The 13,531-nt window shown below is 43.8% G+C and overlaps 1 non-coding gene across 1 annotated transcript; it reads right to left on the bottom strand.

Moving 5' to 3' along the window:
- Positions 1-13,103: 13,103 nt before the first annotated feature.
- On the bottom strand, positions 13,104-13,210 carry LOC138888895 (small nucleolar RNA R71). Its single transcript, XR_011406462.1, has one exon. It is a non-coding gene; the product is annotated as a small nucleolar RNA R71 (small nucleolar RNA).
- Between the last annotated feature and the right edge of the window lie 321 nt (positions 13,211-13,531).

Genomic DNA, 13,531 nt, shown 5'->3' on the forward strand with positions numbered 1-13,531 from the left:
CTACTTTAAAGCTTCAATTAGTGGAATATTTACCTGGATTTGTTTGAGCATTTCAAAGAACTTTTTATACTGCTCCTCCTTTTGATGCTTGGCTAGCCTCTGTGGAAAGGGTGCAGGAGGTATCTTCTTCCCAATCACTTGGGACTTCTCTTTATCAGCTACTATTTCAACTACTAACTCAGCTACTTTCTCGGTCTCCTGCTGAATGTTCTTTTCTTCCTGAGCAGGCTGGACTGTCACCTCTGTCAGTATCGTAGACTCATCCAGATCAATGGCACTGGAATGAATGTCTCAGCCTGTATATTTTCTCGAGCTCTCTCTTGTTCTACATCTAGATCCCTGCCATTACGGAGACTCACTGCCATCAGCTGCTTTGGGCCTTGATCTTTTGGATTAATCTGGGTGTATGCAGGTAATGTCCCCTGAGGACGATTGTTCAGAGACATTGAAATTTGGCCCAATTGTAATTTAATATTTTTGATTGCTGCGTCATGTGCATCTACTCTTTCATTTATTTTTGTATTGGACCCAATAACCTGCTACATCATTGCTTCAAGTCTAGTGAACCCATATTCTTGCCTTCCACCATGTTGTTGCTGAGGTGGGGGATACCCTTGCTGCTGATTGTTGTACCCTTGTGGCCTTGGATAAGGTTCCATATTGTTGGGAGGTCTCATACCTCCCATGCTTCCAGCGTTGTACTGTGGCTGAGGTGGTCTGTATGGCTGCTGAATTTGCTGACCCCAGTTCTGATTGCCCTGTCTCTGGCCTCCATAGTTTGACACATAGTTCATGTCTTCAGGGTGCTGATGATGATGATCATGTTCTGCATTCCAAGGATTACCAACTGGCTGACTAATGCAAGATGTGCACAAGCCCCCATTGGTAGTATCTACAATGTGCACTTGCTGTTTTTGCCTTGATTCCTCCACCTTTTTGGTGAGTATGCTCATCTGTGTCAAGAGGGTCGCCACATTTTCAGCCATGGAATTTGATGGGTCAAAAGGCACTGAGTACACCACTGGAGTGATAGGTGCATTACTCGTCGTCCACCCCAAATTCTGAGCCATTTTGTCAAGCAGACTCTGATCTTCTCTCCAAGTTTTTCTCAAAAATGCCCCACCAGCTGAGGCATCTACAATGTTCTTCATGTTATCTGACAGTCCCATGTAAAACCGTTGTCCCAACATTTGATCTAGAATACCATGGTGTGGACATATAACCAACATTCCTTTAAACCGGCTCCATGTCTCATGCAGTGTCTCCATTGGTTTCTGTTTAAAGCTCACGATCTCATCAATTTGTTGAGCTGTTTTGTTAGGCGGGTGGAACTTGATGTGAAATTGCTTGACTAACTCATCCCAAGTTTCTATAGAGTTTATGGGGAGTGAGTTTAGCCAGACTTGAGCAGCTCCTGTCACCGAGAATGGAAATAATAATACCCTGATTGCTTCCGGAGTTACGTTGGGTTGCCTTTGAGTTTTGCAAATCGACAGGAAGTTCATCAAATGCTGCTGAGGATCTTCGGCTGGTGTCCCAGAAAATAGTCCCTTGTTTTGCAGCAAGTGCAGCATGTTGTTCGTGATCTGGAATGATTCAGCTTGTATCGCGGGCACAACATGGCAGTGGCCAGATTGTCAACTATGGGTTGCGCCCAGTCATATAGTAAAGCCTCAGGCACAAGAGGTGCCATATCTCTGACATTTCCGTTGACGTTGTCTACGTCACCTATGTCAATTTCGAGTTTGTGTGTTTGATGAGGTTGTTGAAGTCTTTTGTTGGCACGGTTCAATACCTGGAATATTTTCTCGGGGTCTGAGAGTCCTTCAAGTAGTTCTCCAGTCCTCGTAGAGTTTCTAGGCATACACCTGTGCAACCACGTCAACAACCTTCAAAACTTTCAATCAAAAATTTGGTGTAGAGAAAACTGACTACACTAAGAATTTTTGTATTTCTATCAATGGTAATTGATAATTCCGTTAGCTCCCCGGCAACAATACCAAAATTTGATCATGCCCAACTATGCCTTATAAAAAAGACCCTGCGGACGTTGCAAATATAACCTGAGTATTCTGCCTAGAGTCGAATCCACAGAGAGTTAACCTATCAATCACTATATTTAGACCCACTAAACTCTTGAGAACCAATTTTCCCAAACGTTTCAATCACAGTTGATGATGTCTTCAATAACTAAAATTGCAAGTAAATAAACAGCTGTAAATTAAGGATGCTAAGGTTGTAAACAATAATGAGAAAACGCTAAGGTAATGACTTCCCCTATTGATGGAATCCCTTCTATTTATGCTTCATACAAATTGACCAACACCACTTTATCAATCATGAATGCTCATCTTACCGTAAATCTCTCCCGAGTAATTACAATAATATACTCAATGCACTCTCCTAAGATACACTAGCTAGCTCTAATTAACACGGTTCACTTTAGATTGCACTCAAGGCTTTGTTATTCCTAATCCCGCCTTTAAACCCGTAGTTATAGATCCCTCTTATACTTTGGGAGTGGTGTTGTTCAATAATAACCTAAATATGCACTCTCTCCCGAGTTATGCACACTAAATAGGCACAGCTAATTGAGGATCCTGTCAATTAACTACAACATGCACAAAGTTGAACAAATAAAGATTGAGACTAGCAATTTGTATTCACATAAATAAGAAGTTCATCCCCCAATAGGTTCCATCAAAACCTTAGACAACGGATTTAGCTATTCCTAACTATGGGTAAACAAACTAAAATAATATTCATCATAAAACTTGCAAGAAAAATCAACAAAAAGAAGAAAGATGTTTTGGGTGATCTCTCGCAATTGTTTTTCTTGCCAAAGTACTCTCTAAAACATTACATGCCTCTCTTGGGCGAAGTCTAGTGTTTAAAATAGGGTTTTGAGCTAAAAATCTCGTGTTTTGCACTTTAGTCCCTGAAGTTCTCCACCTCCGCCGCGGTTCTGCCGCGGTTGCGGTCAAACCGCGGCCAAACATGCTCTCTGATTCTCACTTTGTCTGCAACCCACTTCTACCGCGGTTCTGCCGCGGTCGCGGTGGAACCGCACAGTCCTCTTTCAATTCTGGCTTGAGCTGTTTCGCGTGGTTTATTTGACAGAATTTTACGATCGGCCTCTTTTTCTCCATATTTGATCCCAAAAGTACTCCATAGCTTTCTCTGGTCATATATAACCTGCAAAGCATGAAAAACACTAATAAGAGTATTTTGTTATCACTTTTATCATCCAAACTATACAAGAAGGTGGTTATTTCGGGCCTAATTATAGTTAAATTCACCTATTATCAACTACGGACCTTATCTCGGTGGAAAGGATGTCGTTCCTCGAAAGGTATAATATGGAACGTAAGTAGATACACTATCTAGCATTTCCTTGTTTCTTTTTAGGTACATCATTCCATGAGCTTAATTTTATCCGTTGATGTAGCCGTGGCAATTTATCCTAGTGCGGTCACGGACCTCTTAGGTTGGGTCGGTCGGCTGGACTCGATTTGCCCGTATGCCAAGCGACTGTGGCGTGACCTGTCTCGAGCTCGATGTGAAGCTAAGGACCATGGTAAGCTTTGGCCCCTGTTGCAGTAGTACCCTTCTACATGAATTTCTACTGATAGCGCTCTCACTCCCTGTGCTTACCTCTTTCGTTTGTGTAGGTTTAGGAGAGATCTACTTGATGAAAGAAACATCACTTGGCGAAGAGAGTACTTTGGGACCCGAAGAAGGGAAGAAAAGGCAAAGGGAACCGTCGAATGAACCTTCGGAATTGAAGAAGTTCAAGGTGGAAGAAACTAAGGCCGACCCGGTAACCCCAACTTCGGGAGCAGCTGGAAGTCCCCGAGTTGAAGGCGAGGGGGAAAATAATTTCTTGATAGCGCCCAAGGGAGGGGTAAACCTAATCGATCCCCAGGCCGTAGATATGGTGGCTCCTAAGTCAGAGCTTGATGTCATCGTGGTCCTACTTCGGAATGAGGAGGCCACTGAGGGGGCATCGGGCGATATCCCCGAGCCAGCCGATAGCCAAAATACCCCTTGAAATGGTGGTAGGCGGTTCAGAGGAGCCCAGTTATGGAGCCCTTTATAGACAAGAGATGGCCCTTATTGACCCTGTTGGTGTCGTTGTCGTGAGTGATTCCCTTCAGGGAACGACCTTACCCCCTAAGGGAATGCAAGATGTCCCAAATGAATAATCTTCCGATACGGGGGTGCCTATCGGAGACAGAGAGGTGCTCGAAAGGCCTTCAACCGCTCCCGAGGGAATTCTCAAGCTTGATGCTTCACTCGTCTTCGACGAGATGAGCAGGCTTTGTGAGCAGGTAGCTTTTGTAGATCCTGTCTTTCGTTCTGATTTTTGTCGCTCTGATCTTTATCCTTCTAACTTGTCTTTTTCATGTCTTCACGCCAAGGCACTTTATAACCAGACTTTCACCCAGTTTCAGGCTGAGATAACCCGTCATGAGTGTAGGAAGGCTCATATTATTGAACATGTTACGTAGCTTCCATTTTGCTATCGTCTGAATGTTTGCTGGATCCTAATGTTTTAATATCCTGGATTTGATCCACGTAGTTTGAGAAGGAAACTGCCCTGCTGAGGGGGAGGCTCTAAGCCAGAGATTCTGAAGTCCTCGAACTCAAACGGCATGTGAGAGAGATAACCTCTAAGAGGGATACCCTTCAGGAAAAGATGGCCTCAGTCATTCGTCAGCTTCAAGACGCGAGGGCAGATAGTGACAAATATATAGGTCTCCACTCTGAGTTAGTAGTTGCACTATCTGGGATCAAAACCGAAGCTGAGGCACTTATATCTGTGCACAAAGAGGGTGCCGCCGGGAGACTGACTGAGGAGGCCGAACTGAAATTGACTCGAGCTGTGGAGCATGCTTGGTTAGAATCTCGGAGGCAAACTCTAGAGGACATTCATGCAAAGGATATCGAGTTTTCTACCGAGCTCGAGAGGGTGAAGACCCTAGAGGAAAGAACTGCTGCCCTGTTTGCTTCTGAAGATGTACCAGGTAGAGGCTTAGAAGATAATGAGAATAGAAGCGGGATTCCCCGATGGGAAGAGGTCGTCGAAGGACCTAGGGTGGTAGCCGGAACCGCTGGGGCACAACCTCCAACGGAGCCATCAAAGATGCATGCTCATGATGGATTGAGGTTCTGTTTGGCCCCTTCTTTGTAAGGATTTTTCAAAAGCCTTGTAAACATACCTCTGTGAGCCATATGTATAATAGGCTTTTCGTTTTTTATCATTTCTTTTCTCCTTTATCTTTTGAGAATAATAAGTGATTCCTTTGGCAATCGATTCGAGACCTTAGACCTTGGGTTATATCCTCGGGTTTTAGCAATTGCTGAGCAGCCCGCGATGCTCGAAAGTTGGTCCCCGAGTATTCTCGGGTTAGACCTGTCTTGTATATGTTGGGTTACTGTGACCTACGACTTAGCACTGGTAACAGTGGCTCTTACGCATTTGGTCGGTGCGACCTTTAATTTTGCTAGTGACAATGGCTCTTACGCATTTTCTCTTAGGCGTATTTAGTTAACTATTTTGGGTTCAGTCTCTGAATCAGGTTAAGACTTGAGCTCATTCGACCCTCAAGTTTTTGAATTGCAGGCTGGCCCTTAGGCTCTTATGCGTTGGGTCGGTGCGACCTTTTGTGTGGGCTGGCGACAATGGCTCTTACGCCTTGGGTCGATGCGACCTTTTATGTGGGCTGGCGACAATGGCTCTTATACCTTGGGTCGATGCGACCTTTTATGTGGGCTAGCAATAATGGCTCTTACGCCTTGGGTCGATGCGACCTTTTATGTGGGCTTGCGATAATGGCTCTTACACCTTGGGTCGATGCGACCTCTAATATAGGCTTTAATTTTTGCTCGTTAAGGACTTTTGAAATAATGTTTGCCTGACTCTTCTATGGCTTAATAAAAAACCTCGATTGCGAGTCGTTATATGGCGATGATCGAGCACCTCGTGAGGTTTGGCTCTGAGGTTGAGTATCTCGAAGCCAGTGCTTAGGAGCTGATATGGTCGAAGCTCCTTTGCCTATGTTGAGGGCAGCCTATTTAACCGGTTCTTTCCAAAGTATATTCGGAGTAATTGAAGGCCTGTGATTTATAGCGACGGTCGGGCGTCCTCGAGTTGCGTTAGTTTGGCTGGTACAGCCTTGTGATCGGAGTCATTTGTGTTTGGCTGGAGCCTTTAAGTCCCGAATGAAGTAGTTTCGACGTCTATATCGAAGGTATGCCTTTTTAGGGGTCATAAAAGTTTGATATATAGCCGAAACTTTAAGATCGGGTTTATGCCTTTAGTAAGGTCTTACAAGTTTTGCATGCCTTTGAGGTCTTACAGTTTTAGATACTTGGTACAAGTATGGTTTATGCCTTGCTTGAGGTCTTACAGATATTGTTGTTGCCTTATATAGGACTTACGAGACTGAGACTGCCCACATCTGCTCTTATGGCCTCGGGTTTTGATAAGTCGATGGAGATGGCGATTGACGGCAATCCCCAAGTCATCAAGGGTTTCTCGGCTCGGAAGCCATTACTTGTGAACTTGGTATTGCCTCATTGAGGGCTTGCAATTTTGGAGTTTCCGACCCGAAGGTCGTGTAGCCTTAAGTTTTCGACGTCAGTCCTTGAGTGTTCGAGATGTTTTTGGCTTTCGAACCACTTTGTGATCTTGATGTTGCCTCATTGAAGGCTTACGAGTTAGGAGCTCCAACCTGGGGGTCGCATTGTTTCAAGTTGTTGATGCCAGTCGCCGAGTGTTCGGGGTGCCTTTCGGCTTTGGAGCCATTTTTTGCAAAAGTGTCGAGCTTCCTTGAAATGCAAAATGCTTTTGGGAATTTTTCTTTAACTACTTGGTGCAAGTATATATAATTTTGCTATTGCGGATAAGGTTCGTTCGACCGTTTGGCCCGGTACATTACTTTCTTATTGAGCCCCCATTTTGCGTATCTTGGCTTCTCCGAGTAGGTGACCTTCCGGGGGGATGGCCCCTAGTAATTGAGGTTGATTGCAAAAGAAGCCTTGAATACTTGTTGGATCTTCCTTAGGTAGCATAGATATTGCCTCGTTAAAAACCTTGCAGGTAAAACCCTTCTAGGGACAAAATCCGGTCGAAGGAAAAGAGTGCAACGCATGCCTTAGCAGTAGTATCATTTCAGTACTGATATGTTCCAATTGCTTGGAAGTTGCTCGCCTTCCATAGTACCGAGCTTGTAGGACCCTTTGCTTATTACTCCGAGAACGCGGTACGGTCCTTCCTAATTTTGGCCTAGCTTTCCTTCATTAGGGTTTCGGGTGTTGAGGGTGACTTTCCTTAGGACCAAGTCCCCGATTCCGAGATGTTGGAGGTTTGTTCTCCTGTTATAATACCTTTCGATCCTTTGCTTTTGGACGGCTATTCGGATGAGTGAGGCTTCTCGCTTTTTATCTAATAGTTCGATGGTCGTAGTCATGGCCTTGTTGTTCGAGATCTCAGTGGTGTGTCGGAATCTGGCGCTTGGCTCCCCGACCTCCACTGGTATCAAAGCCTCGGTACCATATACCATAGAGAAAGGTGTTTCCCCTATGCTTGATTTTGAAGTTGTTAGGTATTCCCATGGCACTTCGGGCAATATTTCTCTCCATTTTCCCTTAGCGCTTTCCAACTTCTTTTTCATGTTTTGGATGATGGTTTTGTTTGTGGACTCGGCCTGGCCGTTTGCATACGGGTGGTAAGACATCAATAGGATTCTCTTGATTTTGTGATCCTCAAGGAAATGTGTTATTTTGCTTCCGACGAACCGCCTCCCATTATCGTATGTTATCTCTGAAGGAATCATGAATCAACACATAATGTGATCCTAGATGAACTCAATGACTTCTTTTTCTCTTATCTTCTCGAAGGCCTGAACTTCCATCCATTTTGAGAAATAATCAGTCATAAATAAAATGAATTTAGCTTTACCTGGTGCCGTTAGTAAGGGTCCAACGATGTCCATTCCCCATTTCATGAATGGCCATGGCGATAAGACCGAATGTAGCTGTTCGCCGGGTTGGTGAATCATAGGGGCAAATCTCTGACATTTGTCGCACTTTCGGACGAATTCCTTAGTGTCTTTTTCCATGTTGTCCTAGTAGTAGCATGCCCTGATCACCTTTCAGACTAAAGAATCGGTGTCGGAGTGGTTTACACAAGTACCCTCGTGAATTTCTCGGAGTACATAGTCTGTATCCCCTAGCCCTAGATATACTGCTAAAGGTCCATCGAAAGTTCTTCTGTATAGAGTCCCGTTTTCATCGAGCGAAAACCGGGCTGCTTTGGTTCGCAGGGCCCTCCATTCCTTTGGTTCCATGGGTAATTTTCCGTCTTTCATATAGTCAATGTATTTATGTCTCCAATCCTATGTTAGGCTAGTAGAATTAATCTCGGCATGACCTTCCTTGGCCACTGATTTGGACAGTTGAATAACAACCCCGGGAGTAGGTCATCTTCTTTAATAGATGATCCCAGGTTCGCGAGGGCATCGGCCTCGCTGTTCTACTCATGAGGTATGTGGACTAGTGTTCATTCTTGGAAATGGCATAATGTGATTCATATTTTGTCCAAATACCTTTGCATCCTATCTTCTCAGACCTCGTAGCTCCCATTTACCTGGTTTACTACCAGGAGTGAATCACATTTTGCTTCGACGAACTCAGCTCCCAGGCTTTTGGCCAATTCCTAACCTGCAATCAAAGCCTTATACTCAGCTTCATTATTTGTCAATTTTGCAGTTTTTATAGATTGCCTGATTATGCCACCCACGGGCAATTTCAGGACTATACCGAGCCCAGATCCTCTCACGTCTGTGGCATCGTCGGTGAACAAGGTCCATACCCCAGAAGATGTGCCTCATTTTAGTAAGAGTTCCTTTTCTACCTCGAGCACGAGGTACGGTGAGAAGTTAGCCACGAAGTCTGCCAGAATTTGGGACTTGATGATCATTTGGGGTTGATACTCGATATTATACCCCCCAAGTTCGATGGCCCATTTGTCCAATCAGCCTGATAGTTCGGGCTTATGCAATATGCTTCTGAGAGGGTACGTTGTTAAAACGCAAATACGGTGGCATTGAAAATAAGGTTTCAGTTTTTGCGATGCGCTTATTAATACAAGAGCTAATTTTTCTAGGTACGGATACCTGGTTTCGGCATCCCCTAGGGTCTGACTTACATAATAAACAAGAAATTGTGTACCCTTGCTCTTCTCGAACCAGCACAATGCTTATCGCTATCTCGGATACGGCTAGGTATAGATACAGCGTTTCATTCTATTTTGGCATATGGAGCAAAGGCAGACTATTCAGATACCGCTTCAGTTCCTCTAATGTGTGTTGGCATTCTGGAGTCCACTCGAAGTTGTTTTTCTTTTTGAGTAAAGAGAAGAAATAGTGACTCTTGTCCGACGACCTTGATATGAATCTGCTCAAAGTCGTTATTCACCCTGTCAGCCATTGCACGGCCTTTACATTATTTATCACCTTTCTTTCTTCGATGGCCTAGATTTTTTTGGAGTTGATCTCGATCTAACTGTTCGATACCATGAAGCCTAAGAATTTGCCTGAACTCACTCAGAAGGCACATTTCTCGGGGTTAAGCTTCATGTTTTAACTTCTGAGGATGTCAAATATTTCCTGCAAATGAGTCAAATGGTCCTATGCATGCAGGGATTTAACTAGCATGTCATCGATATAAAATTCCATAGATTTGCCTATTTGATGCTCGAACATTTTATTAACTAGACGTTGGTACATAGCCCCTGTATTTTTCAGCCCAAAGGGCATTACATTGTAAAGTAGGTACCATACTTCGTGATGAACGAAGTCTTTTCCCTATCCTCGAGGTTCATCTGAATTTGGTTATACCCCGAGCAGGCGTCGAGAAAGGTGAGGGTATCATGGCCGGCCATGGCATCGATCAAACGATCGATCTTAGGAAATGGGAAAGAATACTTGGGGCACGCCTTATTTAAATCTTTATAATCTATGCACATTCTTAACTTATTTCCCTTTTTGGGCACTACCACTATGTTGGCCAGCCATTCGGGATACATTACCTCTCTGATAGACCCTATTTTAAGGAGTTTCGTGACCTCGCCCTTGATGAATGCGTGTTTTACTTTGGACAAAGGTCTTCTTTTTGCTTCACTGGTTTAAACCTGGGGTCGACACTCAATCAGTGGGTGGTTATTTCCGGCGGGATTCCTGTCATATCTAAATGTGACCAAGTGAAACAGTTGATGTTGTTAATAAGGAATTGAATGAGTTTTTTCTTGAGTTCGGGGGTAATCCCTTTCCCAGGTATACCTTCCGATCCAGGAGATGCTCGATCAAAATAGCTTGCTCCAGTTCTTCAATTGTCGATTTCATTGCATCCGACTCTTCGAGGGCAACGAAAGTTCGAGGGGCGAGGAAATCTTCTTCATCATCCTCGGGGATCAGTATGCTCCTAGACTCATCCGAGGTGGAGTGCATGGGGCTCGGTGCCTCCTGATAAACTGCAAACATTTCCTTTGCCGTATGTTGTTCTCCATATATGGTTGGTATGCCATCTTTTGTAGGAAATTTTATCATCTGGTGTAGCGTTGACGGCACCGCCCTCATGTTGTATATCCATGGCCTGCCAAGCAATGTGTTGTACCTCATGTCACCAACGATGACGTGAAACTTGGTATTCTGAACTGTACCGAACATGTCAACCAGGAGGACGATCTCTCCTTTTGTTATTTTGCCGGCCATGTTGAATCCATGGAGGTCTCGGGAGGCAGTTACGATTTGATCGAGCAACCCAAGTTGTTCTACTACCTTTGACCTGATTACGTTGGCCGAGCTACCTGGATCCACGAGCACACGTTTAATTTGAATGTTTCTTAAAAGAAATAAGATTACCAGCACGTCATTGTGTGATTCTTCCAAGGTCTCGAGATCCCCATCGCTGAATGCGAGGATGTCTTCGGTCATGCGGTCTCGGATCGGCCCCTCTATTGCAGCGGATATTTTTATCTATTTGATCACGGGTCCTTGGGGAATGTCGTTCACCCCGATAATCATATGAACGTCATGCCGAGGAATCTCTCTTTTTGCCCAGGTTGGATGTTTTCGAGTTTCCCGCTGAATTTCTCGGCGCGCTTCCTAGTTAATGTGAGGACCGGCGTTAATGCCTTCGGCGTTGCACGAGGTCGTACCATTGGGAATCGGCTCTAGTGTGTTCTTAGGGTTTCATGGTGGCACACCCATACCTAAAATAACCGTACCGCCCTTCCCCATAGTTTTTGAGGCTGTTGTTTTCAGGCACACTTATCGGTTTAGGCATTTTGACCTGAAATCAAAGATCTTGGACAAGAAAAGTGTGAAAGATAACTTGCGTTGTGTAGTAAAACCTGCAAGAAAAATCACTATTATTTCTAGCCCCATGGTGGGCGCCAAACTGTTTACCGTGAAAATGGTAATAACAACTAAATTTGATTTAGTGGTTCTAAAAATACGTGATCTATTTTTATGCTAGTTGTAAGGTAGTTGATGCGATGTGAAAGACTTAGAAACGAGATAAGAGCTTGAGAGCAAGGTGATAACCAGACCGAAAAGTTAACAATCGGGGCCTCGAGCTTGTCGATTCGGGGGCCTCGGGGTCGATTCTGATGCTCGGCTGGGAGCTATCAGGGTTAATCGATGGGCGATTAACAGTTAGGATAAATTCAACAACGGCTCTTTATGGCCAATAATAAGCAATAAATAATGAACAATGAATGTAAGCAATAAATGGAATAAAGAAATCAAGAGAATGTGTTAGAGAGCAAAGAGAATGTTCTTGTGTATTTAGTATGGAGAAACAGATATTTACAAAATGCCAAGGGTCCCCCTTATATGTGAGGGGGAATCCCAACATAGTACAAGTGCATTTATTACAAAGATATGGGGATGGGACATCTAGTTGACGCCATGATTCAGGTCTGAACTTAGCTCACTAGACAATGTCAGCCCTAGTTGTGTGCCTTGGGAACTCCCCACTTTTCCATCATAGTCATTGGTCCGCATCGCCCCGAGGTCGAGCATCAACAGCCCTCGAGGATGAACCTCGACCCTAGCCTCGAACCTTGTGACATATGCTTACGAGAAATCATAATGATGGAAAATTAGACCCTCCAATTGTACCATATACAATATTGTTTAACTCCAGTACCTATGGATACGATATTATGTTATACTATATTCGACTAGCGAGCATATTTAAGTGTGTGTTTTGTGCCCTTCAAGTTTTGGCACCATTGTCGGGGATTGGCAATCAATAGTGTTTGAAATAGTTTGTAGTGCTAATTCAGGAATTTTTTTTTGTTATTTTATTTTTCTCTTTTTACGGATGGTGTTCTTGGATTGTCTGTAGGTTACAAGTAAGAGTGGTACATGACTCAATCTTCTGGGAAAGAAAAGCTACCATACGAACCAGAGATCGAAGAACAACTGTGAGAGTTAATGAAGGAAACAAATCTCACTGAGACTTTAGAGAAGGTTGGGCAGTCCTAACCCAAAGAAACTATGGAAGAAGATTATGATAATGTAGATTTGGCTGCAAAAGAAGCAGCCCAGCAAAGAGAAAAAGTTGCACGGGATGCTGAGAAAGCAGCTATTAGGGATGCACAGATTATCTATGAAGAGGATAGAGCTCGGAGAATTTCTCAGAATCAACCATTCGTTCCAGACTAGTTCGGAAATATACCTCCCGATCTAGGGACACCACTTGGAGATTATCATCAAGTGAGACCATCCCCAATTGTAGCAAACAAATTCGAGTTGAAGCACGGGTTGCTTCAAGCCCTTCAGAATTGGTGTCTTCAGAGGAAAGCCAAATGAAGATCCAAACAACCATCTAATGGACTTCGAGGAGATTATGAACACCATTCAATACAATGGTGTGTCACAAGATGCGGTTACTTAAGGGCATTCCCCTTCACACTCAAAGATGATGCAAAGCAGTGGATTCGAAGCTTGCCTAATGGATCAATTAGAACAAGGGATGAGATGAACAAAAAATTTCTTGATAAATATTTCTCATCAGTTAAGACGGGTAAGTTCAGGAGAGAAATCCATAACTTCTGCCAGAAAGAGACTGAAACTATTTTTGAAGCTTGGGAGAGGTTTAAGGAGATTGTCAGGAAGTGTCAACATAGTGGAATTGAACTCTGGATGCAACTCCAGGACTTTTGGGATGGATTGACACAGGCCTCACATAGAATATTGAGTAATGCAGCTGGAGGCCCGTTGATGAAAAAGACTCTAGAGGAGATAGTCATAATTCTAGATGAGTTATCTGAAGATACAAATTAGTGGCCCACTAAGAGTACTGAAAGAAGAAGATCAACTGGTGCTCACCAATTTGATTCTAATACATCTGCGAAGGTCCAACTTGATGCAATTGCTAAGGAAATAAAGAAGCTGAGCTTGGCTACAATTCAAAGTGAGCCTCATGCATCATGTGATATATGTGGAAGAAGACA

The sequence above is a fragment of the Nicotiana sylvestris genome, chromosome 3 (assembly GCF_000393655.2).
Source record: "Nicotiana sylvestris chromosome 3, ASM39365v2, whole genome shotgun sequence".
Lineage (NCBI taxonomy): Eukaryota > Viridiplantae > Streptophyta > Magnoliopsida > Solanales > Solanaceae > Nicotiana > Nicotiana sylvestris.